The sequence below is a fragment of the Erinaceus europaeus genome, chromosome 5, assembly GCF_950295315.1.
Source record: "Erinaceus europaeus chromosome 5, mEriEur2.1, whole genome shotgun sequence".
Taxonomy (NCBI): domain Eukaryota; kingdom Metazoa; phylum Chordata; class Mammalia; order Eulipotyphla; family Erinaceidae; genus Erinaceus; species Erinaceus europaeus.
In genome coordinates, this window is record NC_080166.1 from 45,970,008 (window position 1) to 45,995,778 (window position 25,771).

The 25,771-nt window shown below is 40.0% G+C and overlaps 1 protein-coding gene across 6 annotated transcripts in view; it reads right to left on the bottom strand.

The window, feature by feature from the left end:
• The window catches only part of ERBIN (erbb2 interacting protein), a 127,992-nt gene that overhangs the window by 81,174 nt on the left and 21,047 nt on the right, over positions 1-25,771 (bottom strand). For 5 of the 6 annotated variants that reach the window (XM_060191272.1, XM_060191271.1, XM_007523491.3 and 2 more), the window contains exon 2: positions 5,167-5,211. The gene's annotated coding sequence lies outside the window, so the exon portion shown is untranslated. Of the gene's footprint in view, positions 1-5,166; positions 5,212-6,391; positions 6,515-25,771 lie in introns of those variants that run through there. The other variant, XM_060191269.1, reaches the window with a different exon arrangement.

Sequence of the window (25,771 nt, forward strand, 5' to 3'; positions counted from 1 at the left end):
AGGTTATCACACCTTTCACACCTGAGGCACCAAAGGTCCCAAATTCAATCACCAGCATAAGCCAAAACTGAGTAGTACTCTGATTTAAAAAAAAAAAGTAAGATTTCTGTTGATTTTTCCCCAATTTTTTGGACACAGGGAAATGGGGGGGGGGGGGGGACCAGAGAGAGAGAAAGAAAGAGACCTGCAGACCTGCTTTCCCAGTTGTAAAACAAACCCCACACAGGTGGGGAGACAAGAGGTCAAATCAAGGTCCTTATGCTTCATACTATGTGCACTTAACCCAAATCCCACACAGACCCCCTTAATTTCTTTATGAAAGCTCTATGTCATGTAAAAGTCACATGAAGTAAATCTGCATGCTTTTTCTCCCATCAATCTTCATCAGTTTAATTTTCAGATCCAAGGAAAGCTTTTGTCCTCTACACTCATGACATCGATAATAAACACTTTTTAACAAAATTCTTATCAAAAATAAATATCCAGAAAAGTTTACAGAAATGACTTTTCAGCAACCTATGTTTATATGAAAAATGTATCTTACTGATGAAAATAAACAATTTATCTATCCAATAAGGATTCAACTGCTAAAGGGGAATTCAGCTTAGATTTTTGTATTGATGAGACAATACACATTTATAAAAAAATAAATACAGGGCGCAGAACTAGAAGCATACCAACAAGGCACAACCAATTGAGCACATATCTTACAATGTGAAAGGACATGGGTTCAAGTCCGGATCCTCACCTGCAGGAGGGAACTTCACAACTGGTGAAGGAGTGCTACAGGTGTCTGTCTCTTACTCTCTTATTTCCCCTTCCCTCTCAATTTCCGTCTCTATCAAATAAAAAAATTAAAAAATAAAAAAACATATATTTACTTAAAAATAATAATAAAGTACAAAATGTCTTTTATTGTACTATTTTTTTATTGGGGAATTAATGTTTTACATTCAACAGTAAGTACAACAGTTTGTACATGCATAACATTCCCCAGTTTCCCATGTAACAATACAACCCCCACTAGGTCCTCTAAATCCTTCTTGGACCTGTATTCTCCCCACCCACCCACCCCAGAGTCTTTTACTTTGGTGCAATACGCCAATTCCAGTTCAGGTTCTACTTGTGTTTTCTTTTCTGATCTTCTTTTTCAACTTCAGCCTGAGAGTGAGCTCATCCCATATTCATCCTTCTGTTTCTGACTTATTTGCCTCAACATGATTTTTTCAAGGTCCATCCAAGATCGGCTGAAAACGGTGAAGTCACCATTTTTAATAGCTGAGTAGTATCCCATTGTGTATATATACCACAACTTGCTCAGCCACTCATCTGTTGTTGGACACCTGGGTAAGTACAAAATTAATTTCTTTCTTTCTTCCTTCCTTTCTTCCTTCCTTCTTTCCTTCTTTCCTTCTTTCCTTCTTTCCTTCCTTCCTTCCTTCCTTCCTTCCTTCCTTCCTTCCTTTCTAGCTTATGGTGGTATGAGGGACTGAACCTGGGACTCTGAAGCCTCAGGCATGAGAGTCTCTTTGCATAACCATTATGCTATCTACTACCCCCACCCAAGTAAAAAATTTCTTAGCTCAGGAGATTTTAGGAATTCAGTTCATAATATAACAAAAGCACCCTGGGAGATAGCACAGTGGATAAAGTATCAGGCTCTCAAGTATGAGGTCCCATATTTGATTTCCAGCATCACATACGCCAGATCTTGCTCTGCTCCTGTTTCCTCCCCATCTACCATTAATAATCTTTTAAAAAAAAAAAAAAAAGGGTTCAGCAGTGCCCCCAGCAGACCCAGGTTCAAGCCTCCAGCCCCCACCTACAGGAAGAAACTTCACAAGCAGAGAAGCAGTGTTACTAGTGGCACTCTCTCTCTCTCTCCTCTCCTTTCCTTCTCAGTTTCTGTCTCTATCCAAAATAAATCAATAACTAAATAAATGAATAGCTCAAAAGGTAAATAAAAAGCATGAATTAGAAGTAGTTAATAAAGGAAAATAACTATCTGCTCTATCCAATGCAGTTGTCAATATATATATGTTTGTCATGTTAACCTTAAATAACATTAAAAATCAAATTTCCCGACTGCACTAAGAATTTTTAAGTGCTCAACAGCCATATGAGGAAAGTAAAAGATGCAGAGTACAGGTCTTGCATGTATGAGGCTCTGGCTTTCATCCCATGCACTACATACATATGCTGGAGTGGTACTCAATTAAGTATAGAGATATTTACAGAGCAATTATTAGTGACAACCTCCATGATATTCCTTTAGTACTAATCATGAACACATCAAATTATAGACAGAATTTACAGAAGTCGGAAGCCGGTGGCACAGCGGGTTACGGGCACATGGTGCAGAGAACAAGGACCAGAGTAAGAATCCCAGTCAAGCTTCTGGCTCCCCAGCTGCAGGAAGTTGGGCGTCACAAGCGGTGAAGCAGGTCTACAGGTGTCTATCTTTCTCTCCCCCTCTCTGTCTTTCCCTCCTCTCTCCATTTCTCTCTGTCCTACCCAATAACAACAGCAATAACAACAATAGTAACAACAACAATAAACAACAAGGGCAACAAAAGAGAAAAATTTTTTTTAAATAAAAAAAATTTTTCAAAAATCCTTATAAAGATTCAGAAAAAAATTATATAAAAATGCTTAGTTCTAGAAAGAGAGCAGAAACAGTATAAGAGGGGAGGGGAGAGGAAGGGAGGGGAGGGAAGGAAAAGGAAAGGAAAGGAAACACCCAAAAGTAGATCCCTTATAGAATTGGAGAAGATATTTACATGTTATACATCTGACAAGAAGCAAATAATCAAAATATATAAAGACCTTACCAAAAAAAAAAAAAAAAACAGATTACCCATGGGGAGAGAATATAAACAGAATATATTCACCAAAGAGATCTGAAAGGCCAACAGACATATGAAAAAATGCTCCAAACCACTGACTGTCAGAGAAATGCAAATAAAGACAACAATGAGATACCATTTCAGCCCTGGGAGAATGTCACACATCAGGAAGGATAACAACAAATGTAGAAAGGTGGTGGGGACAAAGGAACCCTCCCTGCACTGCTGGTGGTAGTGTAAATTGGTCCAACCCCTGTGGAAAGCAGTATAGAAAACTCTCAGGTTAGAAACTGGCCTGCCCCTACTAGCTACTGCAAAATGGAGACACCCCAACTCTTCATCTGCACTACTCCAGCCTTTAGGTTCATGATTAGTCAACAACCTGTTTGGCTTTATATGTTAACTCTCTTTTCAACCACCAGGTCCCAGATATTAGCATGATGCCAACCAGACTTCCCTGGATAGACGACCTCACCAATGTGTCTTGGAGCTCTGCTTCCCCAGAGCCCCGCCCCACTATGGAAAGAGAGAGAGAAGCTGGGAGTATAGATCAGCCTGTCAATGCCCATGTTCAGCGGGGAAGCAATTACAGAAGCCAGACCTTCCACCTTCTGCACCCCATAATGACCCTGAGTTCATACTCCCAGAGGGGTAAAGAATAGGAAAGCTATCAGGGGAGGGAATGGAATACAGAATTCTGATGGTGGGAATTGTGTGGAGTTGTATACCCTCTTATCCTATGGTTTTGTCAATTTTTCTTTTTTATACATAAAAAATAAAAGAGAAGTGGGCCTACCCTATGACCCTGCAATTCCTCTCCCGGGAATACATCCTAAGGAAACAAACACAGCCACACCCATCCAAAAAGATGTGTGTATACCAATGTTCACAGCAGCACAATTTGTAATAGCCAAAGCCTGGAAGTAGCCCAGGTGTCCAATAATAGATGAGTGGCTGAGTGAGCTGCGGTATAATAATCATAATCACCTCATTTTGGATGGAGCTTGAAGGAATCATGCTGAATGATGTAAGCCAGAAGGAGAAGATGAATATGGTATGATATTACTAACAGAAGTTGAAAAATAGGAACAGAAGGAGAAAAAAAAAAAAGCAGAACTTGGACTGGAGTTGGTGTATTGCACCAGGGTGAAGGACTCTGGGGAGGAGGAGGGGGTCGGGTGCTGAAACATGGTGGTGGAGGAGGACCTAGGTGGGGGTTTACACAGAAAACTTAGAAATGTTACCTGAGTACCAACTACTGTATTTTACTGTCCATTGCAAATCATTAATTCCCCCAATAAAATTTTTTTTAAAGAAAGAAAAATATCTAAGAATGGGAGCTACTCCCTGCCCTAATGCAACTTTCTAGCCTTTTTCTCTACCCTGACACCATTCTCTCAGACAATATTTCATCCAGCCTCAGGCTAGCTACCAAACTCAAGCAAAACTACCATAGTTGTGTACCCCTAGAACCATACCTAAAATGGATTCCCTGACTTTCTTCTACCTTAAAATCCCTAATCTCATCTGTTCTAATCCTACTTTTTGGTTCCTGTTTACTAACCAACCATTTGTCTCAATTTAGGTCATGTGACCTTCCAAACATGAAGCTTACAGATGCTACCATGACTTCATCCTGACTTCTCTGGGCAGATGACCTCACCAATGTGTTCTGGATCCTCACACCTCTAGAGCTCTGGCCCACTAGGGAAAGACAGAAAAAGGCTGAGGGTATGGATCAACCTGCCAACACCCATGTTCAGTGGAGAGGCAATTACAGGAGCCAGAGCTCCTACCTTGTGCTCTCCAAAAACAACCTTGATCCATACTCCCAGTGGAGAAGACGTGATACAATGAAGATATGAGGGCTCTGCACTCCAGCTCCATCAGCATCCACAGAGGGAGAAGGAAAAGGAGAGGGACATACGGAGGCAGTTATGTTGTCATGAGAGGCTTAGAGGGGAAGAGAGGAGTGAATAAGAAATGAAAAGGGCAACTATGTATAAATGTGGACAGATAGTTGTAAAGATGATGGTTGGCTCATGTCTACAACCTTAGGGGAGCTGTGGTGGATTGCAGTGGGGAGACTGAAGATTCAACACTGGTGGTGGGAATGGTATGGATTTAAACTCCTGTCGACATGTAATTCTGTAATACAAAAATAAATAAAAATTAAAAAAAGAAAACAGACCCTTTATAAATCAGGCCAGACATAGCAAATATACAAATATTCTAACTATGTGAAAGAAATATTATCCAAGAAAAAAAGGCACAATACTAAGTCAAACTCTTTCTAACAAAAGAAATTAAAGCTACTTACCACTGGATTGAATTTGTCTCCCTGATGTTTAATTGAGTCAACATTCTATGGGAAGCAAGAAACAAAAGCAGCAATGAATAAAAACAGACCTCTATGTCTTTAAGAATTTCTAATTTTTCTTTTGATTCTGCTATTTTCCCCCCAACCATAACATAAAGCATTATTTAGCACTGGCTTCTGGTAGTGCTAGGGGTTGATCCTAGGCCCTTTGGTGCCTCAGGCATAACAGTCTTTGTGCATAAACATTATGCTATTTCCCCCGCCAAAGAACTTCTAATTTCTAACTTGCCTCAAAAAATAAGTTAAAATTATAACAAATTCACCACTGGAAACCAACATATACAGTGGTCCAGGAGGTGGTGCAATACATAAAACACTGGACTCTCATACATGAGGTACTGAGTTCAATCCCCAGCAGCACATGAGCCAGAGTGATGTCTGGTTTTGTTTTTTTTTTTCTCTCTCCTCCTATATTTCTAATAAATAAATAAAAACTTAAGGAAAAAAGAGAGGGGTGGTGGGGGTAGATAGCATAATGGTTATGCAAAGAGACTCATGCCTGAGGCTCCAAAGTCCCAAATTCAATCTCCCACACACACACACACCACCATAAACCAGAGCTGAGCAGTGCTCGGGGAGGGGAGGGGAGGGGAGGGGAGGGGAGGGGAGGGGAGGGGAGGGGAGGGGAGGGGAGGGGAGGGGAGGGGAGGGGAGGGGAGGGGAGGGGAGGGGAGGGGAAGGGAGGGGAGGGGAGGGGAGGGGAGGGGAGGGGAGGGGAGGGGAAGAAGGATGGAAGAGAAAGAGTGGTCCAGGAGGTGGCACAGTAGATATGGATAAAGCATTGGACACTCAAGCATGAAGTCCTGAGTTCAATCCCTGGCAGCATATATACTAGAGTGATGTCTGGTTCTTTCTCTCTCTCCTCCTATCTTTTTAATGAATGAAATATTAAAAAAAAAAAAAAAAAAGAAGAAGAAAGATAAAGAAATTTACTAACTTCTAAATAATCTCCTAACCAGTCACTAAAGTGCTCTCAGCATAAAGGACCCTTTGAGAGCAAGCAGCTTTATCAAGTCAGCAGTGCAGTAGTAGCAAATTAGTGATTATCATCCTCACTTAAGATGATCAATAGGTTCTTAGAAACTAAGCAGAGTCATGCAGACACCAAGCCATATTGATTACTTGTGTGGCAAAACAAAAAAAGAGAACTAAATCCTCTACTTACTAAAAATCATTGCTGTATTCAGTATATGTTAACACCACATTCATAAGTGACATCCTAAGACAACATCACCAATGTGTCCTGGAACCTCACCTCTTCAGAGCCCCTACCCCACACTAAGGAAAGATAGAAACAGGCTGTGAGTATGGATCAACCTGCCAATGTCCATGGCCGGTGTAGAAGCCATTACAGAAGGCAGACCTTCCGCCTTCTGCACCCAATAAAGAAGTTTGGTCCATACTCCCAGAGAGGGATAAAGAATAAGGAAGCTTCGTGGTCCGGGAGGTAGTGCTGTGATAAATCTTTGGACTCTCAAGCATAAGGTTCTCAGTTTAATCCCTGGCAGCACATGTGCCAGAGTGATGTCTGGTTCTTTTTCTCTCCTACTATCTTTCTCATAAATAAATAAGTAAAATCTTTAAAAAAAAAAAAAAAAAAGAAAGAAAGAAAAAAGAAAAGAAAAGAAAAAGAAAAAGAAAAAGAAAAAAGAATAAGGAAACTTCCAATGGAGGGGATGGGATACGGAACTCTGGTGTGGTAATTGTACCCGTTATCTTAAAATCTTGTTAATCATTATTGAATCACTAATTTAAAAAATTTAAAAAGTGACAGCCTAAAAGCCAAAATAATAGTACATTATAATAAATCTTTCCAAGAAATTAACATTAAGGGTGAGGGAGAAAGCATAACGGCTATGCAAACAGTTTTCATGCCTGAGATCAATATCCCACACCACCATAAGCCTACAGCTGTGTAGTGTTCTGGTAAAATAAATAAACAAGTCAATAAATATTTTTAAATTATTCTAAATGAACTAAAGATTTGAATATTGAGATGAAGACGCTAGTGCATTTTTAATGTGTTTATTTTGGATGGAAACAAAAAGTAGGGAAGTGGAGACAGGAAAAGGAAAAAGAGACCTGCAGCATTACTTCAATACTCATGAAACTTCCCTCCTACTTGTGGGGTCTGGAGCCTTGAACTTGGGTCTTTGTACACTATAATGTGAGTGCTCTACCACCACCCAGACATTGGGATCAGAAGGTTTTTGACAACAACCTTAGAGATGTCTTTGCGGATTTAAATTGAGTAGTAAACAAAAGAAAAATAAACACAGAACTACAAACTATAAAAGCTTCTATAAAGCACAAGGGATTTGAATCAGACAAAAAAAATTAAAGAATAAAAAAAAATTAGAGAATAAAAAAATTAGAAAAAATATTTAAAATCAGACATTTAATACAAATAATCAAAGTTTCCTATGAAACCATGGTTACAACATAAACAGAAAAATCTTACTGTGGAATAAAGTAGTAGAGATAGATATTAAAGTTAATAAGTAATTCCCAGTTTTCGGGTTCTTAATTAAAAATACTTTATATTCAATTTGCATAATGGAATAGATCTTTAGAGTGTAGTTTAGCAATGTAACCAACAACATTCAGTGTATGAAAAGTCTTTCAATTAAGAAACAAGATAGTTCCCTAGATTCAAGAAGCTCAAAGAGTACCAAGAAAAGTAAATCCAGGGTTCCAGCAGTTGGAAGCAGACACTACACCTGCAAGGGGAAGAATCAAGGTGGTGAAACAGGATGCAGATGTCTCTCTTTCTCACTCTCTCCCTCAACTCTAGGTTTCTCTATCCTATCAAATAAAAAGGGGGAAAGGAAGCAGTGGAGAGGTGAGAGAGGAATGGGGAGGCGTAAGGAGAAGGAAAGAGAAGAAAAGGAGGGAGAGGAGAGGAGGGCTGGATGGGTCCAAGAAAGGTGAATCTAAACCCAAGTTTATAAAGGCACATAATAATTAAAATGCTACAGACAAAGGATTGTGTAAATGTGTAAACTGAGGGAAGGGAAGGGGGTGGGAGGGGAAGTAGAAGGGAGAGAAAGAGGGCAAGGGGAGGGGGAAGAGTCACCTAGGAAATCCCAAATTGATTTCTCTGTATAAGCACCAAAGGGAGTGGGGGAGACAGCATAATGGTTATGCAAAAAGACTCTCATGCCAAAGGCTGTGAAGCTTGAGGTTCAATCCCCTACACCACCATAAGCCAGAGCTGAGCAGGACACTGATAAAAAGGTAAAAAAAAGTTTTTAAAAAAATTAAAAGAAAAAAATCATGCTAAGGGGGGGGGGGGGGGTCGGGCGGTCGGGCGGTGGCGCAGTGGGTTAAGCGCATGTGGCGCAAAGCGCAGGGACCGGAGTAAGGATCCCGGTTCAAGTCGCTTCACAGGCGGTGAAGCAGGTCTGCAGGTGTCTATCTTTCTCTCCCCTTCTCTGTCTTCCCCTCCTCTCTCCATTTCTCTCTGTCTTATCCAACAACGAATTGCGTCAACAAGGGCAATAATAATAATAATAACCACAACGAAGCTACAACAAGGGCAACAAAAGGGGGGAAAAAATGGCCTCCAGGAGCGGTGGATTCATGGTGCAGGCACCGAGCCCAGCAATATCCCTGGAGGAGGAAAAAAAAAAAAAATCATGCTAACAAACATCAGGTCAATAAGAAGGATGACTGGGAGGGAGGGAGGATGGATTGGTGTACTGTACCAAAAAGAAAAAAGGAAAGGAAAGGGAACAGAAAGGACTGGGAGGATGTATTCAAAATTTTACCAACACTAGCTTTCTCTTCTCTTTTCTGTCTTCCCCTCCTCTCTCGAATTCTCTGTCCTATCCAACAATAACAACAGCTACAACAATAACAACTACAACCAGGGCAACAAAATGGGGAAAACAGCCTCCAAGAGCAGTGGATTTGTAGTGCAGGCACCGAGCCCCAGTGATAAACCTGGAGGTCCCCCCCAAAAAATTTTTTTAATGTCTAAACACACAAATATCTCAACTGTTTATCAATAAAAATATAAAGCAATTCAACAGAGGAAGAATAGAGACTTAAGAAATGGTTGTGGGAGAGGAAGAAGGCGTTTGGGAAGGCATTGGGGACCCAGTACATGATGATGGAAGAGGACTTGGTAGTGAGAGCGATATAGAGAGATATAGTGAGAGTGATACAGGCACATATCACAGGGGAATAAGAAACTGTACTCATGTGACATCAATTTGTAAATCATTATTTCCCTGATAGATTTTTTTAAATCAATTTCTTTACTAATGCAAGGGATAGCAGAGAAAGAGACCCAGACATCCCTCTGGTACATGTGCCGTCGGGGATCTAACTTAGGACCTCATGCTTGACAGTCCAGCACTTTATCCACTGCACCACCTTCCAGACCACCCTAACAGAATTATTTTTAAAAGTAACAGTGATTGATGTCAGGGAGACAGTGCAGCAGGATCACGCCAGTAATGCAGTCTGAGGTCCCAGAGATCTCAGGTTCAAGCTCTAGCACCACTGTATGCCTGAGCTGACAAAGTACAGACTTTGCAATCTCTCTCCTCCTTCCTCCTCCACACCCCCACTTTGGTCTCTCTCAAATAAATCAATCTTGGAGTCTAGGTGGTGGAGGACCTGGTTGAGTGAATATATTACAGTGCACAGTTCCAGGTTTAAGCCCCTGGCCCCACATGCAGGGAGAAAGCATCACAGGTAGTGATACAGTACTGCTAGTGTCTCTCCCTCTATCTCCTCCTTCCCTTTCAATTTCTGTCTGTATCCAAAATATATGTGTAATAAATCTTAAAAAAAAAAAAATGGTGCTGAAGCAAAGGGATATCCATAGCCCAGAAATAGATTTTATCTAATCCTCATTTTTTATACAAAAATTAACTCAAATGGATCACTCAAATGGATTGAAATGTAAAATAATTTTTAAAATCAGAGAAACAAAAGAAGAATTTCAGGATATAGGGATAGAGTCTCACATTTAAACGAGAAAGAATCCACAAGAAAGCCTGAAATATTGTGACAATTAGTAACTTTTGCTATGTGATATATACCACCTTAAAAGAACTAAAGAGCAGAAAAATAGCTTATAAGTTTCCAATGGTCCAGGAGGTGGTGCAGTGGATAAAGCATTAGACTCTCAATCGTGAGGGTCTGAGTTCAGTCCCTGGCAGCACAGGTACCACAGTGATGTCTGCTTCTTCCTCTCTCCTCCTATCTTTCTCATTAATAAATAAGTAAAGAATAGCAGATTCTGTTAACAGTGAAGCTGCTCTGTATCTTGACCGTCAATCTCAGCGTCCTGCATGCTCATCATATACTGCACTAAAATTCTGCAAGATATTGCCTGGGGAGAAATGGGTAGAAGGTACATGAGATTGAGCTCTACGATTTTCTCTAAACTGAATGTGAATAAATAATAACATCAAAAGTTTAAATTCCAAAAAAAAAAAAAAACAAAGAAGAAAGAAACCTGTTAAATAAGCATTTAAATAGCAAGGTAGGCTAGAAAGCATTTTTTTACTTTTATTTATCTTGCCACCAGGGTTGTTCTGAAACTCTGTACTTTCATCACCCCCACACTCCCAATGTCACTCTTCCTTTTTTATTTAAATAAAATCAGAGGGAGAAAAAGGAGAGATACCACTCCTCTACCATTTGTGAAGGAGGTGTCTCTCTGTCTCTCTCCCTCTCTATCTTCCCATCCCTTCTCAATTTCTCTGTGTTATCCAAAAAATCAGGAAGAAAATGACCACAGGAGCAGTGGATTTGTAGTGCAGGCACAGAGCCCCAGCGATAGAGAACTCTGGAGGCCAAAAAAAAAAAAAAAAAATATATATATATATATATATATATATATATATATAGCCGCCAGGGGGCAATGGATTCATCCATGCAGGCACAGAGGCCCAACAATAACCTTAGCGGCAAAAAGAAAAAAGAATGGTTTATGTAGTCAAGTTGCAAAACTCAACAGTAAGCACTTTTTAGAATTTAAAATACAAACTAAAACTCTTAGAGAACAAAGGACAAAGCTCCATGATTGTGAATTTGGTAGTGTTCATGGCTGTGACACTAAAAGCACAGGTAACAATAAAAATTAGACAAAATGGATTTCATGAATATTTAAAATTTTATGAGGGCTGGCTTATGAGCAACTAGGTTTGAGCCCAGTCCCTATCACACTGGGGGAAAGCTTTGATGCTGTGGTGCCTTTCCCTCTCTCCCTCTGACTTGGTATCTAAAAGTCAGCCAGAGTGGTAATACATATAAATATAACATAACAAATATTATATATGTACATGTAATAAGCATCTAGTCAGTATTAACACACTAAAAAGGCAAAGTATAGAATGGGAGAATATACTTGCAGACCATATATATGATACAGAGACTGGTACCCAGTATATAAAGAACACCTAAATCTCAACAACATTAAAAAATGAACAAAAATTAATGAACGAATATTTCACCAAAGATTATGTACAAATGAAAAAAAAACACACACACAAAATGCTTATGACAAATAAGTACATAAAAATCCAAGGTGGCAATTCAAGTTAACTTGTGTTAAATTCTTTCCAGAATCACAACAAAGCCATACCAATACATGGACTAATCTACATAAAAACAGATTTGAACCCAAGGTCTCATGATAGTGATGGGACAAAAAGTAAGGAAGTATAGGCTATAGGGGGTTGGTGGTGGAACACCTGGCACAGCATGCACAAGGACACAGCGTCAAGGACCAGGTTTCAAGCCCCTGGTCCCCACACCTGCAGGGAGGAAGCTTCATGAGCAGTCAAATAGTACTCTCTCTTCCTCCACCACCTACCTCCACCTTCCCCTCTCAACTTCTGTTTCTATCTAAAATAAAACAAAATAAAATAAAAGCTAAAAACCAGGTAAGAATCATCCCAAAGATGTCTGCAACCTAGCTGAAATGAACCTTGGTGTATGTGTATGCCATACTGGAATTTAACTTCTACAGCTGCAGACCCTCAGGGCAAATTCCTCCTACCAACCCTAGCATGTGATTGAGCTACATTTTATCACAGTGCTTTTTTCCCTCCTTCTTTTACATCAAGAGTGTGCCAAGAGTGTCACAGCCAAGTGACAGCCCAACCATCACCCTTATGAAGTACAAAAAAACAAAGTATTAACTTCAGGCAAGCAAAACACACCAGCTCTTGCCAGCCTACACCTACACCTGACTGCTACCAAATAAATCACACCATAACAGCCAACAAGCCTGCCTTCCAAAGCATAGCCAGCTAGTAAGAGGATCCCACCACTTGCTATGCTCCTTGCTGGCCAGCCCACAGCCTGCCACATCTCTGCTTCCTACTAGCTCCAGAGTATGCACTCCATCACCACCTGGGAATAAGGTCCCAATGACCTTTTAAACCTTAACCCATGCCCACACCAGCCTACTGGCTACAGAACACCACTGAACCCCAAATCCTACTCTCACAAAGACCAGCTTGACCTCAATGCTACAGTGCCTACCACGAACTCACAACATCAAACCACTGGTCACCATCCAGGCCCCCTCAGCACAGAGCCTCCCTAAACACCAGATCACCTGGACCGATATATCATGACAAAAGGCTAGGAATTACCTACCAGACACAGACATGTTATCTTCCTAACGGAAATATCAAAGCTACATTCCTAAGAACACTCACTGAAATATGATCAATGGAAGAGAGCCTCGATAAAACCAGAGAAAGTATGAGAACAATCCTAACAGAAACATAAGCTGAGTCCGGAGGCGGAGCTACAAGCAGCAGATCTCGTTCTCCCTTCTCCCCTCCTCCCCTCTCCTCCCCTCCCCTCCCCCCTCCTCTCCTCCCCTCCCCTCCCCTCCCCTCCTCTCCTCTCCTCTCCTCTCCCAAATCAACTAGGAATACCAAAGGAGACCACACGGGACTGAAACAAGACAGGACTAGAATGACCACAGGAACCCACTAAATCACCAGATGAGTACAAACACGTGTGGCTGGTGACAGAGAGGAAAGAGGAGCGTAAGGAGAGATTAAGTGACTGCTAACAGTTCAGTTGAGACACCACCAGTCTGGTCCACCAACAAGGGGACAGCTTAAGGGAGGAGAGGACTCCTCAGAGACTCACCAAGTGCAACTCTGAGTCTCCATTGCTACTACCCTCAGAATCTGGAGCAGCGACAGGGAGGGACACCAGGGGACAGAGATCTAACCAGGAAACTCAGGAGAAGACCTATACCTCCATGGCATAGCTGAGAGGCTGTGAAAGACTCTTTGCATAACCACTGGATTATCTCTGCCACACCCTGCTTTATCTCTTCATCAGGAGTCAGTGATTAAGCTAAGAAGCCTATTGATAGTTTAAAAGCCCTCAGGCTCCCATCACCTACAGGGAAGAAAAAAAAAAAAGAGGCTTTTAAATCACTGAGCTCCAACTCAGGGATTGAAACAACTGTTATCTTCCACCACTGTGAACCCTTTAATTAACTTACGTAGACACAAGTCAATCCAGGAAATAGTGATCAATAATTTGAAAAGCACTGATAAAGGGAACTCATAAGATAATATATAAAATGGTTAAAACAACAAGAAAAAATATTGGAGAATCGAACCAGGACAAGAGTCCAGCTAAAAGTCCTCCATGGGTGAAGCACAAAATAACGAGTTCAACATCCAAACATTAGCTAAGGAAATAATAACAGGAGTGAGTAAAGAATTTGAAAAAATTGTAATTAGAAATGCAGGAACAACAAATGAGAATATGGAAGAAAATACTAATTATCTCATGGTTATTAAGGAGCTGAAAGCTGAAATCGCTGAGCTAAGAACACAACTAGATGAACAAGCTAAAACAGTATCAGAGCAGGGCAACAAAATAGATGAACTCCAGAAAACAGTAGAGGGCAGAGAGAATAGAATCTATGAGGCTGAAGACAGAATTAGCAAGACTGAGGATGAATTAGAGACAACTAAAAAAGAAGTAAGAGATCTCAAAAAGAGATTAAGAGATGCTGAAAACAACAACAGAGTCCTATGGGATGACTTCAAAAGAAACAATATACGCATTATTGGCATACCAGAGGAAGAAAAAGAAGGAGAGGAAGAAAGCATTTTCCAGGCCATAATAGATGAAAACTTCTCTAGTCTAGACAACAGCAAAGACATAAAGATTCAAGAAGCCTAGAGGGTCCCAAAGAGAATTAACCCAGACCTAAAGACACCAAGACATATCATACTTACAATGGAAAGGAATAAGGATAAAGAAAGGATCCTGAAGGCTGCAAGAGAAAAACAAAGAGTCACCTATAAAGGAAAACCCATAAGATTAGCAGCAGACTTCTCCATACAAAAGAAGAGAATGGCAAGATATCTATCGAGTGCTCAATGAGAAAGGCTTTCAGCCAAGAATACTATATCCTGTTAGACTGTCATTCAGACTAGATGGAGGCATCAAAACCTTCTCAGACAAGCAACAGTTGAAGGAATCAACTATCACCAAGCCTGCCCAGAAAGAAGTTTTGAAAGGTCTCCTATAAACAATTAGACCACCACAAATAGGACATATATCAAAACACTCTAAAACTCTACAAGAATGGCGTTAAAATATCTTCAATCTTTGATATCAATAAATGTCAATGGCCTGAATTCACCTATTAAAAGACACAGAGTAGGAAGATGGATCAGAAGACACAACCCAACAATATGCTGTCTACAGGAAACCCACCTAATTCAACAAGACAAACACAGACTTAAAGTGAAAGGATGGAAAACTATCATACAAGCCAATGGCTCACAAAAAAGGGCAGGAACAGCTATTCTCATATCTGACATGATAGACTTTAAAATAGATAAGATTAGAAAAGATAGGAATTGACACTACTTAATGCTCAGAGGATCAGTCAATCAAGAGGACTTAACAATTATTAACATCTATGCACCCAATGAGAAGCCATCTAAATACATCAAACTTCTACTGAAAGAGCTACAGCAATATATTAACAGGAATACAATCATAGTAGGGGACTTCAACACCCCACTCTCTCAACTTGACAGATCATCCAGGCAGAAAATAATAAAGACATAAGGGAGCTAAAAGAAGAGATAAGATAAACTGAACTATTGGACATTTTCAGAGTGATTCATCCCAAGAAACTGGAATACATATTTTACTCAAATCCACATGGGTCATTCTCAAGGATAGACCATATGTTAGGCCACAAAGACAGCATCAGCAAATTCAAGAGCATTGAAATCATCCCAAGCATCTTCTCAGACCACAGTGGAATTAAACTAACACTTAACAATCAACAAAAGATTAGTAATAGTCCCAAAATGTGGAAGCTCAACAGTATACTTCTTAACAATTTCTGGGTCAAAGAAGAAATCAAGGAAGAAATCAAAATGTTTCGAGACTTCAATGAAAATGAAGACACAAGCTATCAAAATATTTGAGACACAGCTAAAGCAGTCCTAAGAGGGAAGTTCATAGCTATACAAGCACACATTAGGAAACAAGAAAAAGCACAAATAAACAGCCTGATTGCACATCTTAAAGACCTAGAAGAACAACAGAGGAACCCTAAAGCAACCAGAAGGACAGAAATCACTAAAGTTAGGGCAGAAATAAATAACATTGAGAACAGGAAAACCATAAAAAAGATCAACAAAAGTAAATGTTGGTTCTTCGAAAGAGTAAACAAAATCGACAAACCTTTAGCCAGACTCACAAAACAAAAAAGGGAGAAGACCCAAATAAATCAGATAATAAATGAAAGAGGAGATATCACAACAGACACCTCAGAAATTCAACATATCATGCGAGGCTTCTATGAACAACTATATGCCACCAAGCTAGAGAACCTAGAAGAAATGGATGATTTCCTAGATACCTACCAACTTCCAAAACTAAGTAAAGAGGAAGTAGATAACATGAACAGGCCCATCACAGCCAATGAAATTGAAACAGTTGTCAAAAACCTCCCCAAAAATAAAAGTCCTGGACCAGATGGTCTTATAAATGAATTCTACAAAACCTTCAAAGAAGAACTAATACCTCTACTTTTAAAAGTCTTCCAGAAGATTGAAGACACTGGAATACTCCCTGCCAGCTTCTATGAAGCCAACATCACCCTGATACCAAAAGCAGACAGGGACACAACCAAAAAAGAAAACTACAGACCAATATCTCTGATGAACATAGATGCGAAAATATTGAACGAAATTCTAGCCAACCGGATACAGCAGTACATCAGAAAGATTGTTCATCATGACCAAATGGGGTTTATCCCAGGCATGCAAGGTTGGTTTAATATACGTAAATCAATCAATGTGATCCACCACAGCAACAAAAACAAGACCAAAAACCACATGGTCATATCAATAGATGCAGAGAAAGCCTTTGACAAAATACAACATCCCTTTATGATCAAAACACTACAAAAAATGGGAATAGATGGAAAATTCCTCAAGATAGTGGAGTCTATATATATAGCAAACCTACAGCCAACATCATACTCAATGGTGAAAAACTGGAAGCATTTCCCCTCAGATCAGGTACTAGACAGGGCTGCCCACTATCACCATTACTATTCAACATAGTGTTGCAAGTTCTTGCCATAGCAATCAGGCAGAATCAAGGAATTAAAGGGATACAGATTGGAAGAAGTCAAACTCTCCGTATTTGCAGATGAAATGATATTATATGGAAAAACCTAAGGAATCCAGCAAGAAGCTTTTGGAAATCATCAGGCAATACAATAAGGTGTCAGGCTATAAAATTAACATCCAAAAGTCAGTGGCATTCCTCTATGCAAACACTAAGCTATAAGAAATTGAAATCCAGAAATCAATTCCTTTTACTATAGCAACAAAAACAATAAAATATCTAGGAGTAAACCTAACCAAAGAAGTGGAAGACTTGTATACTGAAAATTATGAGTCACTACTCAAAGAAATTGAAAAAGACACAAAGAAGTGGAAATATATTCCATGTTCATGGGTTGGAAGAATTAACATCATCAAAATGAATATACTACCCAGAGCCATCTACAAATTTTTTTTTGTTTGTTTTTTTAAATTTTTTATTAAAGAAAGGATTAATTAACAAAACCATAGGGTAGGAGGGGTACAACTCCACACAAGTCCCACCGCCCAATCTCCATATCCCACCCCCTCCCCCGATAGCTTTCCCATTCTCTATCCCTCTGGGAGCATGGACCCAGGGTCATTGAGGGTTGCAGAAGGTAGAAGGTCTGGCTTCTGTAATTGCTTCTTCGCTGAACATGGGTGTTGATTGGTCGGTCCAAACTCCCAGTCTGCCTCTCTCTTTCCCTAGTAGGATGGGTCTCTGGGGAAGCTGAGCTCCAGGACACATTGGTGGTGTCTTCAATCCAGGGAAGTCTGGCCGGCATCCTGATGACACCTGGAACCTGGTGACTGAAAAGAGAGTTAACATACAAAGCCAAACAAATTGTTGAGCAATCCTGGTCCCAAAGCTTGGAAAAGTGGAGAGGAAGTATTAGGGAGGTACTCACTGCAAACTCTAGTGTACTTCTGCTTTCTTACTTTGGTGCCATACTCCAAACTCAGTCAATTTCTGCTTTGCGTTTCTACTTCTTTTTTTTTTTTTTTTACATGCATAACATTCCCCAGATTCCCATTCAACAATACAACCCCCACTATTTCATTCATCATTTTTCATGGACCTGTATTCTCCCCACCCACCCACCCACCCACCCCAGAGTCTTTTACTTTGGTGTAATACTCCAATTCCATTTCAGGTTCGATTTGTGTTTTCTTTTCTAATCTTGTTTTTCAACTTCGGCCTGAGAGTGAGATCATCCCATATTCATCCTTCTGTTTCTGACTTATTTCACTCAACATGATTTTTTCAAGGTCCATCCAAGATTGGCTGAAAACGGTGAAGTCACCATTTTTTACAGCTGAGTAGTATTCCATTGTGTATATATACCACAACTTGCTCAGCCACTCATCTGTTGTTGGACACCTGGGTTGCTTCCAGGTTTTGACTATTACAAATTGTGCTGCCAAGAACATATGTGTACACAGATTTTTTTTGGATAGCTATGTTGTGTTCCTTAGGATATATCCCCAGGAGAGGAATTGCAGGATCATAGGGTAGTCTATCATGTCAGATATGAGAATAGCTGTTCCTGCCCTTTTTTGTGGGCCATTGGCTTGAATGATAGTTTTCCATCCTTTCACTTTAAGTCTGTGTTTGTCTTGTTGCGTTAGGTGAGTTTCCTGTAGACAACATATTGTTGGGTTGTGTTTTCTGATCCATCTTCCTACTCTGTGTCTTTTAATAGGTGAATTCAGGCCATTCACATTTATTGATATCAAAGATTGAAGATATTTTAACGCCATTCTTGTAGAGTTTTAGAGTGTTTTGATATGTGTTCTATTTGTGATGGTCTGGTTGTTTATAGGAAACCTTTCAGAACTTCTTTCAAGGCAGGCTTGGTGATGGTTGCTTCCTTCAACTGTTGCTTGTCTGAGAAGGTTTTGATGCTTCCATCTAGTCTGAATGACAATCTAGCAGGATATAGTATTCTTGGCTGAAAGCCTTTCTCATTGAGCACTCGATAGATATCTTGCCATTCTCTTCTGGCCTGTAGTGTTTGTATGGAGAAGTCTGCTGCTAATCTTATGGGTTTTCCTTTGTAGGTGACTCTTTGTTTTTCTCTTGCAGCCTTGAGGATCCTTTCTTTATCCTTATTCCTTTCCAATCTAAGTATGACATGTCTTGGTGTCTTTAGGTCTGGGTTAATTCTGTTTGGGACCCTCTGGGCTTCTTGAATCTTTATGTCTTTGGTGTTGTCTAGACTAGAGAAGTTTTCAGCTATTATGGCCTGGAGAATGCTTTCTTCCTCCCCTTCTCTTTCTTCCTCTGGTAAGCCAATAATGCGTATATTGTTTCTTTTGAAGTCATCCCATAGGACTCTGTTGTTGTTTTCAGCATCTCTTAATCTCTTTTTGAGATCTCTTACTTCTTCTTTAGTTGTCTCTAATTCATCCTCAATCTTGCTAATTCTGTCTTCAGCCTCATTGATTCTATTCTCTCTGCCCTCTACTGCTTTCTGGAGTTCATCTATTTTGTTGCCCTGCTCTGATACTGTTTTAGCTTGTTCAGCTAGTTGCCTTCTTAGCTCAGCAATTTCAGCTTTCAGCTCTCTAATAACCATGAGATTATTAGAATTTTCTTCCATATTCTCATTTGTTGTTCCTGCAGTTCTGATTACAATTTTTTCAAATTCTTTACTCACTCCTGTTATTATTTCCTTAGCTAATGTTTGGATGTTGAACTCGTTGTTTTGTGCTTCGTCCTCTGGAGGACTTTTAGCTGGACTCTTGTCCTGGTTGGAGTCTCCATTATTTTTTCTTGTTGTTTTAACCATTTTATATAAGTTAACAGTTTTTTCAATCCCTGAGTTGGAGTTCAGCGGTGTAAAAGCCTTTTTTTTTTTCCCCTGTAGGCTATGGTAGCCTGAGGGCTTTTAAACTATCAATAGGCTTCTTGGCTTAATCAATGACTCCTGACCAAGAGATAAAGGAGGGTGTGGCAGAGATAATCCAGTGGTTATACAAAGAGACTTTCACAGCCCTTCAGCTATGCCACCGAGGTATAGGTCTTCTCCTGAGTTTCCCGGTTAGATCTCTGTGCCCTGGTGTCCCTCCCTGTTGCTGCTCCAGATTCTGAGGGTAGTAGCAATGGAGACTCAGAGTTGTACTTGGTGAGTCTCTGGGGAGTCCTTTCCTCCCTTCAGCTGTCCCCTTGTTGGTGGAGCAGACTGGAGGTGGTGTCTCCACTGACAGACTGTCGAACTGTTAGCAGTCACTTAATCTCTCCTTAGGCCCCTCTCTCCTCTCTGTCACTAGCCACGCGTGTTTGTACTCACAGGTGATTTACTGGGTTTCTGTGGTCATTCTAGTCCTGTCTTGTTTCGGTCCGGGTGGTCTCCTTTGGTATTCCTAGTTGATCCGGGAGAGGAGAGGAGACGAGAGAAAGCTGATGTCCTTAATTTGCGTATCTTCTCCGCCATCTACAAATTTAATGCTATCCCCATCAAGATCCCAAGCACATTTTTTAGGAGAATAAAACAAATGCTATAAATGTTTATCTGGAACCAGAAAAGACCTAGAATTGCCAAAACAATCTTGAGAAAAAAGAACAGAACCGGAGGCATCACACTCCCAGATTTCAAACTGTATTATAGGGCCCATGTCATCAAAACTGCTTGGTACTGGAACATGAATAGACACACTGACCAGTGGAATAGAATTGAGAGCCCAGAAATGAGGCCCCACACGTATGGACATCTAATCTTTGACAAAGGGGCCCAGACTATTACATGGGGAAAGCAGAGTCTCTTCAACAAATGGCGTTGGAAACAATGGGTTGAAACATGCAGAAGAATGAAACTGAATCACTGTATTTCACCAAATACAAAAGTAAATTCCAAGTGGATCAAGGACTTGGATGTAAGACCACAAACTATCAAATACTTAGAAGAAAATATTGGCAGAACTCTTTTCTGCATAAATTTTAAAGACATTTTCAATGAAACAAATCCAATTACAAAGAAGACTAAGGCAAGTATAAACCTATGGGACTACATCAAATTAAAAAGCTTCTTCACAGCAAAAGAAACCACTACCCAAACCAAGAGACCCCTCACAGAATGGGAGAAGATCTTTACATGCCATACATCAGATAAGAGTTTAATAACCAACATATATAAAGAGTTTGCCAGACTCAACAACAAGACAACAAATAACCCCATCCAAAAATGGGGGGAGGACATGGACAGAATATTCACCACAGAAGAGATCCAAAAGGTCCAGAAACACATGAAAAAATGCTCCAAGTCTCTGATCGTCAGAGAAATGCAAATAAAGACAACAATCACTTCACTCCTATGAGAATGTCATACATCAGAAAAGGTAACAGCAGCAAATGCTGGAGAGGGTGTGGGGTCAAAGGAACCCTCCCGCACTGGTGGTGGGAATGTCAATCCGTCCAACCTCTGTGGAGAACAGTCTGGAGAACTCTCAGAAGGCTAGAAATGGACCTACCCTATGACCCTGCAATTCCTCTCCTGGGGATATATCCTAAGGAACCCAACACATCCATCCAAAAAGATCTGTGTACACATATGTTCTTGGCAGCACAATTTGTAATAGCCAAAACCTGGAAGCAACCCAAGTGTCCAACAACAGATGAGTGGCTGAGCAAGTTGTGGTCTATATACACAATGGAATACTATTCAGCTGTAAAAAATGGTGACTTCACCATTTTCAGCTGATCTTGGATGGACCTTGAAAAAATCATGTTGAGTGAAATAAGTCAGAAACAGAAGGATGAATATGGGATGATCTCACTCTCAGGCCGAAGTTGAAAAACAAGATTAGAAAAGAAAACACAAGTCGAACCTGAAATGGAATTGGAGTATTACACCAAAGTAAAAGACTCTGGGGTGGGTGGGTGGGTGGGTGGGGAGAATACAGGTCCATGAAAAATGATGAATGAAATAGTGGGGGTTGTATTGCTAAATGGGAATCTGGGGAATGTTATGCATGTAAAAAAAAAAAAAAAGAAGTAGAAACGCAAAGCAGAAATTGACTGAGTTTGGAGTATGGCACCAAAGTAAGAAAGCAGAAGTATACTAGAGTTTGCAGTGAGTACCTCCCTAATACTACCTTTCCACTTTTCCAAGCTTTGGGTCCATGATGGCACAACAATGTGTTTGGCTTTGTATGTTAACTCTCTTTTCAGTCACCAGGTTCCAGGTGTCATCAGGATGCCGGCCAGACTTCCCTGGATTGAAGACACCACCAATGTGTCCTGGAGCTCAGCTTCCCCAGAGACCCATCCTACTAGGAAAAGAGAGAGGCAGACTGGGAGTATGGACCGACCAGTCAACGCCCATGTTCAGCGAGGAAGCAATTACAGAAGCCAGACCTTCTACCTTCTGCATCCCACAATGACCCTGGGTCCATGCTCCCAGAGGGATAGAGAATGGGAAAGCTATCGGGGGAGGGGGTGGGATATGGAGATTGGGCGGTGGGAATTGTATGGAGTTGTACCCCTCCTACCCTATGGTTTTGTTAATTAATCCTTTCTTAAATAAAAAATAAAAAATAAAAAAATAAATAAAAAAAAAAAAACAGTACTGTATCCAGGAAATAGCTCACATGGCAGGACATACACATAAAGCCCAAGGTTCAAGTGCAGTACCACATAGAAGCAAAGCAAGACACAATGCCCTCCCCCTTTCTGTCTTTATCTCTATCTTAACTAAAAAAGAGTAAAGAAAGAAAAGTATTTTTCTATAATATAATTCTGCATATGTGAGTATCTGACAGACCAAAAAGGGGGGGGGGGCTAGAGTAAATGAATTAGCATAAAAAGTTGCGGGGGAGCACCAAGAGGAGCTTCATTCACAATACGGGTTACTAGGAGAAAGAACAGAATTCCCACTTGAAGGAATAATACTCAAGAATTTCCTGAAAGTTTTGGAAGGTGACAGATACAGGAAGTTCAAAGAATTCCTAATAAACAAGCCAAGAGACATGATAATTAAAATGACAAAAATCAAAGACTAAAAGAGAGTCCTAGAAGAAATGCAAACAGTTGCCTATAAGGGAACGATCAGATTTCTCACAGAAACTCTAAGGCCAGAAGAGACTAGCATGCATTGGAATATATTCAGAGTGTTGAATGGAAATGATCTCCAATCAAGAATATTCTGCATAGTGTGGTCCAGGGGGTGGCGCAGTGGACAGTGTTGGGCTCTCAAGCATGTGGTTCCAAGTTTCACGCCTGGCAGCACAAGGTACCAGAGTGATATTCTGGTTCTATTTCTCTCTCTCTCTCTCCTCCTATGTCTTTCATTAAAAAAAAACAAATAAAATATTTTAAAATATACTCTACATAGCTAGACTTATCACACAGATTTGAAGAAGCAATAAACAAAATTAAAGGAAGTCAACACTGCTCCTGAAAGAAATACTATAAGGGCTCCTATAAAAAGAAAATAATAAAATTATCTCATTCGTGTGGGAAATATAAAGAAACAAAGCAAAGGAACAGAATCAAATGAAAACAAGGCTTTAAATTATGTTTGTGTGACTGCAGTTATCAAAGGAGAAAGGATTAAAAGGAGAGGTGGGCCACAGACTTTGGTGAAAGTACATTAGTGTGAGCATGGTGTAGTAAAACACACCTTAAGGAGGCGTGGAACACATACACTCTTGCAGCCTGGGAGTGTATACAGCACAAGGGTAGAAATCTAGAGTTAGGTCCTGAGTTCACATTAGCATCATAAATGTCAGAGTGATTTATATTCTTCCTCTCTCTGAATAAGACTTTAAATAAAAATAAAGCATGCAATCTTATATGCCAGCATAGCTCAACAAAAAGGAGAGTGTAAGTACATGAAAAGATGTTCAATGCCACTCACCACTGGAAATGCAATCAAAACTACTATGAGAATAACCTAGGAGGTGGTGCAGACTTGTATGCATGAATTTCTGAGTTCAGTCCAAAGAACTACTGAGATACCACCTCATACCCATTATGAAGGCTACCATTCAAAAAGCAGCAGCTACAAAAATTTCAGAAAATCTGCATTGACATAGATGTGATGAAGTAAGATGTCATGTGTCCTGTCAGTCACTGGAAAATATAACAAATTCTCAAAAACTTAAAATAGAATTCTATGACCCAGCAATTCCATTTCTGAGTATTTATTCAAGAGAATCAAAAGCAGGTCCTAAGAAGATATCTGTAGATCTATTTGTGACAGCCTAATTCACTACATCTATAATGTGAAAGCAGCCCAACTATCTCTTCAACAAATTGCTAATTGGGCAGGGAAGACAGCATGATTATATAAACAGACTCATCCCTATGGCTCCAAGGACCCAGGTTCAATCCCATAAACCGCCATAAGCCAGAGTTAAAAAGTGCTCTAATTAAAAAGTAAATAAATCGGGGAGTCAGGCTGTAGCGCAACGGGTTAAGCGCAGGTGGCGCAAAGCACAAGGACCCGCATAAGGATCCTGGTTCGAACCCCGGCTCCCCACCTGCAGGGGAGTCGCTTCACAGGCGGTGAAGTAGGTCTGCAGGTGTCTATCTTTCTCTCCTCCTCTCTGTCTTCCCCTCCTCTCTCCATTTCTCTCTGTCCTATCCAACAACGACAACAACAATAATAACTACAACAATAAAACAACAAGGGCAACAAAAGGGAATAAATAAATAAAATAAATATTTTTTTAAAAAAGTAAATATATCACTAAGTAATGTGAGACCTGTACAATGGAATATCACTCAGTCTTAAAATGGCATAAATAAAACTTGGGAAAAAATTGCTAAGTGAAATGGGCAAACAAAATGACAAATACTGTAAAATTCCAGTTAAGTATATAGATACTCTGTACTTTCAGTATAAGTTTTCTGTAAACTTGAAACTACTAAAAAAAAATCAAGTTTTTTTTTGTCTTGTTTTTAATCTGAGACCATTTTACAATTACACACTGCTTTAGAATAAATCTGTTCTGAGTTTGTTTGGCCAAATATTGATAATAGCAGATTTTGTAAACTGAATTGTATGTCAGTAACTTCTAAATTTTTTTTTTAATTATCCACAAACAGCTTGCATCTGCCATGTCAACGTTGAGAGGAGTGTTACTGCCTCACTTATGTAAACCCTGAACTCTTTTTCCTCTAAGATTTATTTAAAAATCTTTGGGGAAAATATTACAAACTGGAAAGTTTCTGTACAACAAAAAGAACCAACATGAAAACAGAATGATGCTCTATTGAACATAGGATACTTACATGCCATACATCATACAAACAGCTAATTATCAAGAGATATAAAGAACTCACCATATCGCACCAAAGTAAAAGACTCTGGGGTGGGTAGGTGGGAAGAATACAGGTCCATGAAGGATGATAAATGACACAGTGGGGGTTGTATTGTTAAATGGGAAACTGGGGAATGTTATGCATGAACAAACTATAGTATTTACTGTTGAATGTAAAACATTAATTCCCCAATAAAGAAATAAATTTAAAAAAAAAAACTCACAAAACACAAGATGAAAAACGTTTTAAAAAATGGAAGCTAGAACTCAACAGACTCAAGATATTCTGATGGTCAAAGGCCAAGAAAAAGTGCTCAAAAATCACTGATTATCAAAGAAATGCAAATCAAAAAGACAATGAGTTACCACATCTCATCTGTTGAGAATTGCATGCATTAAAAATGACAGAAATGGGGGCTGGGCGGTAGTGCAGCGGGTTAAGCGCACGTGGCAGGAAGCGCAAAGACCGACAAAAGAATCCCGGTGGTTCGAGCGCCCAGCATCCCACCTGCGGGGGGGGGGGGGGGGGGAGGGGGGGAGATCTGCAGGTGTCTTTGTCTCCCCCTCCTCTCTCGATTTCACTCTGTCCTGTCCTACAACAACAGCAATAATAACAAGTATAACACAAAAATGGGAGGGATGGCCTCCAG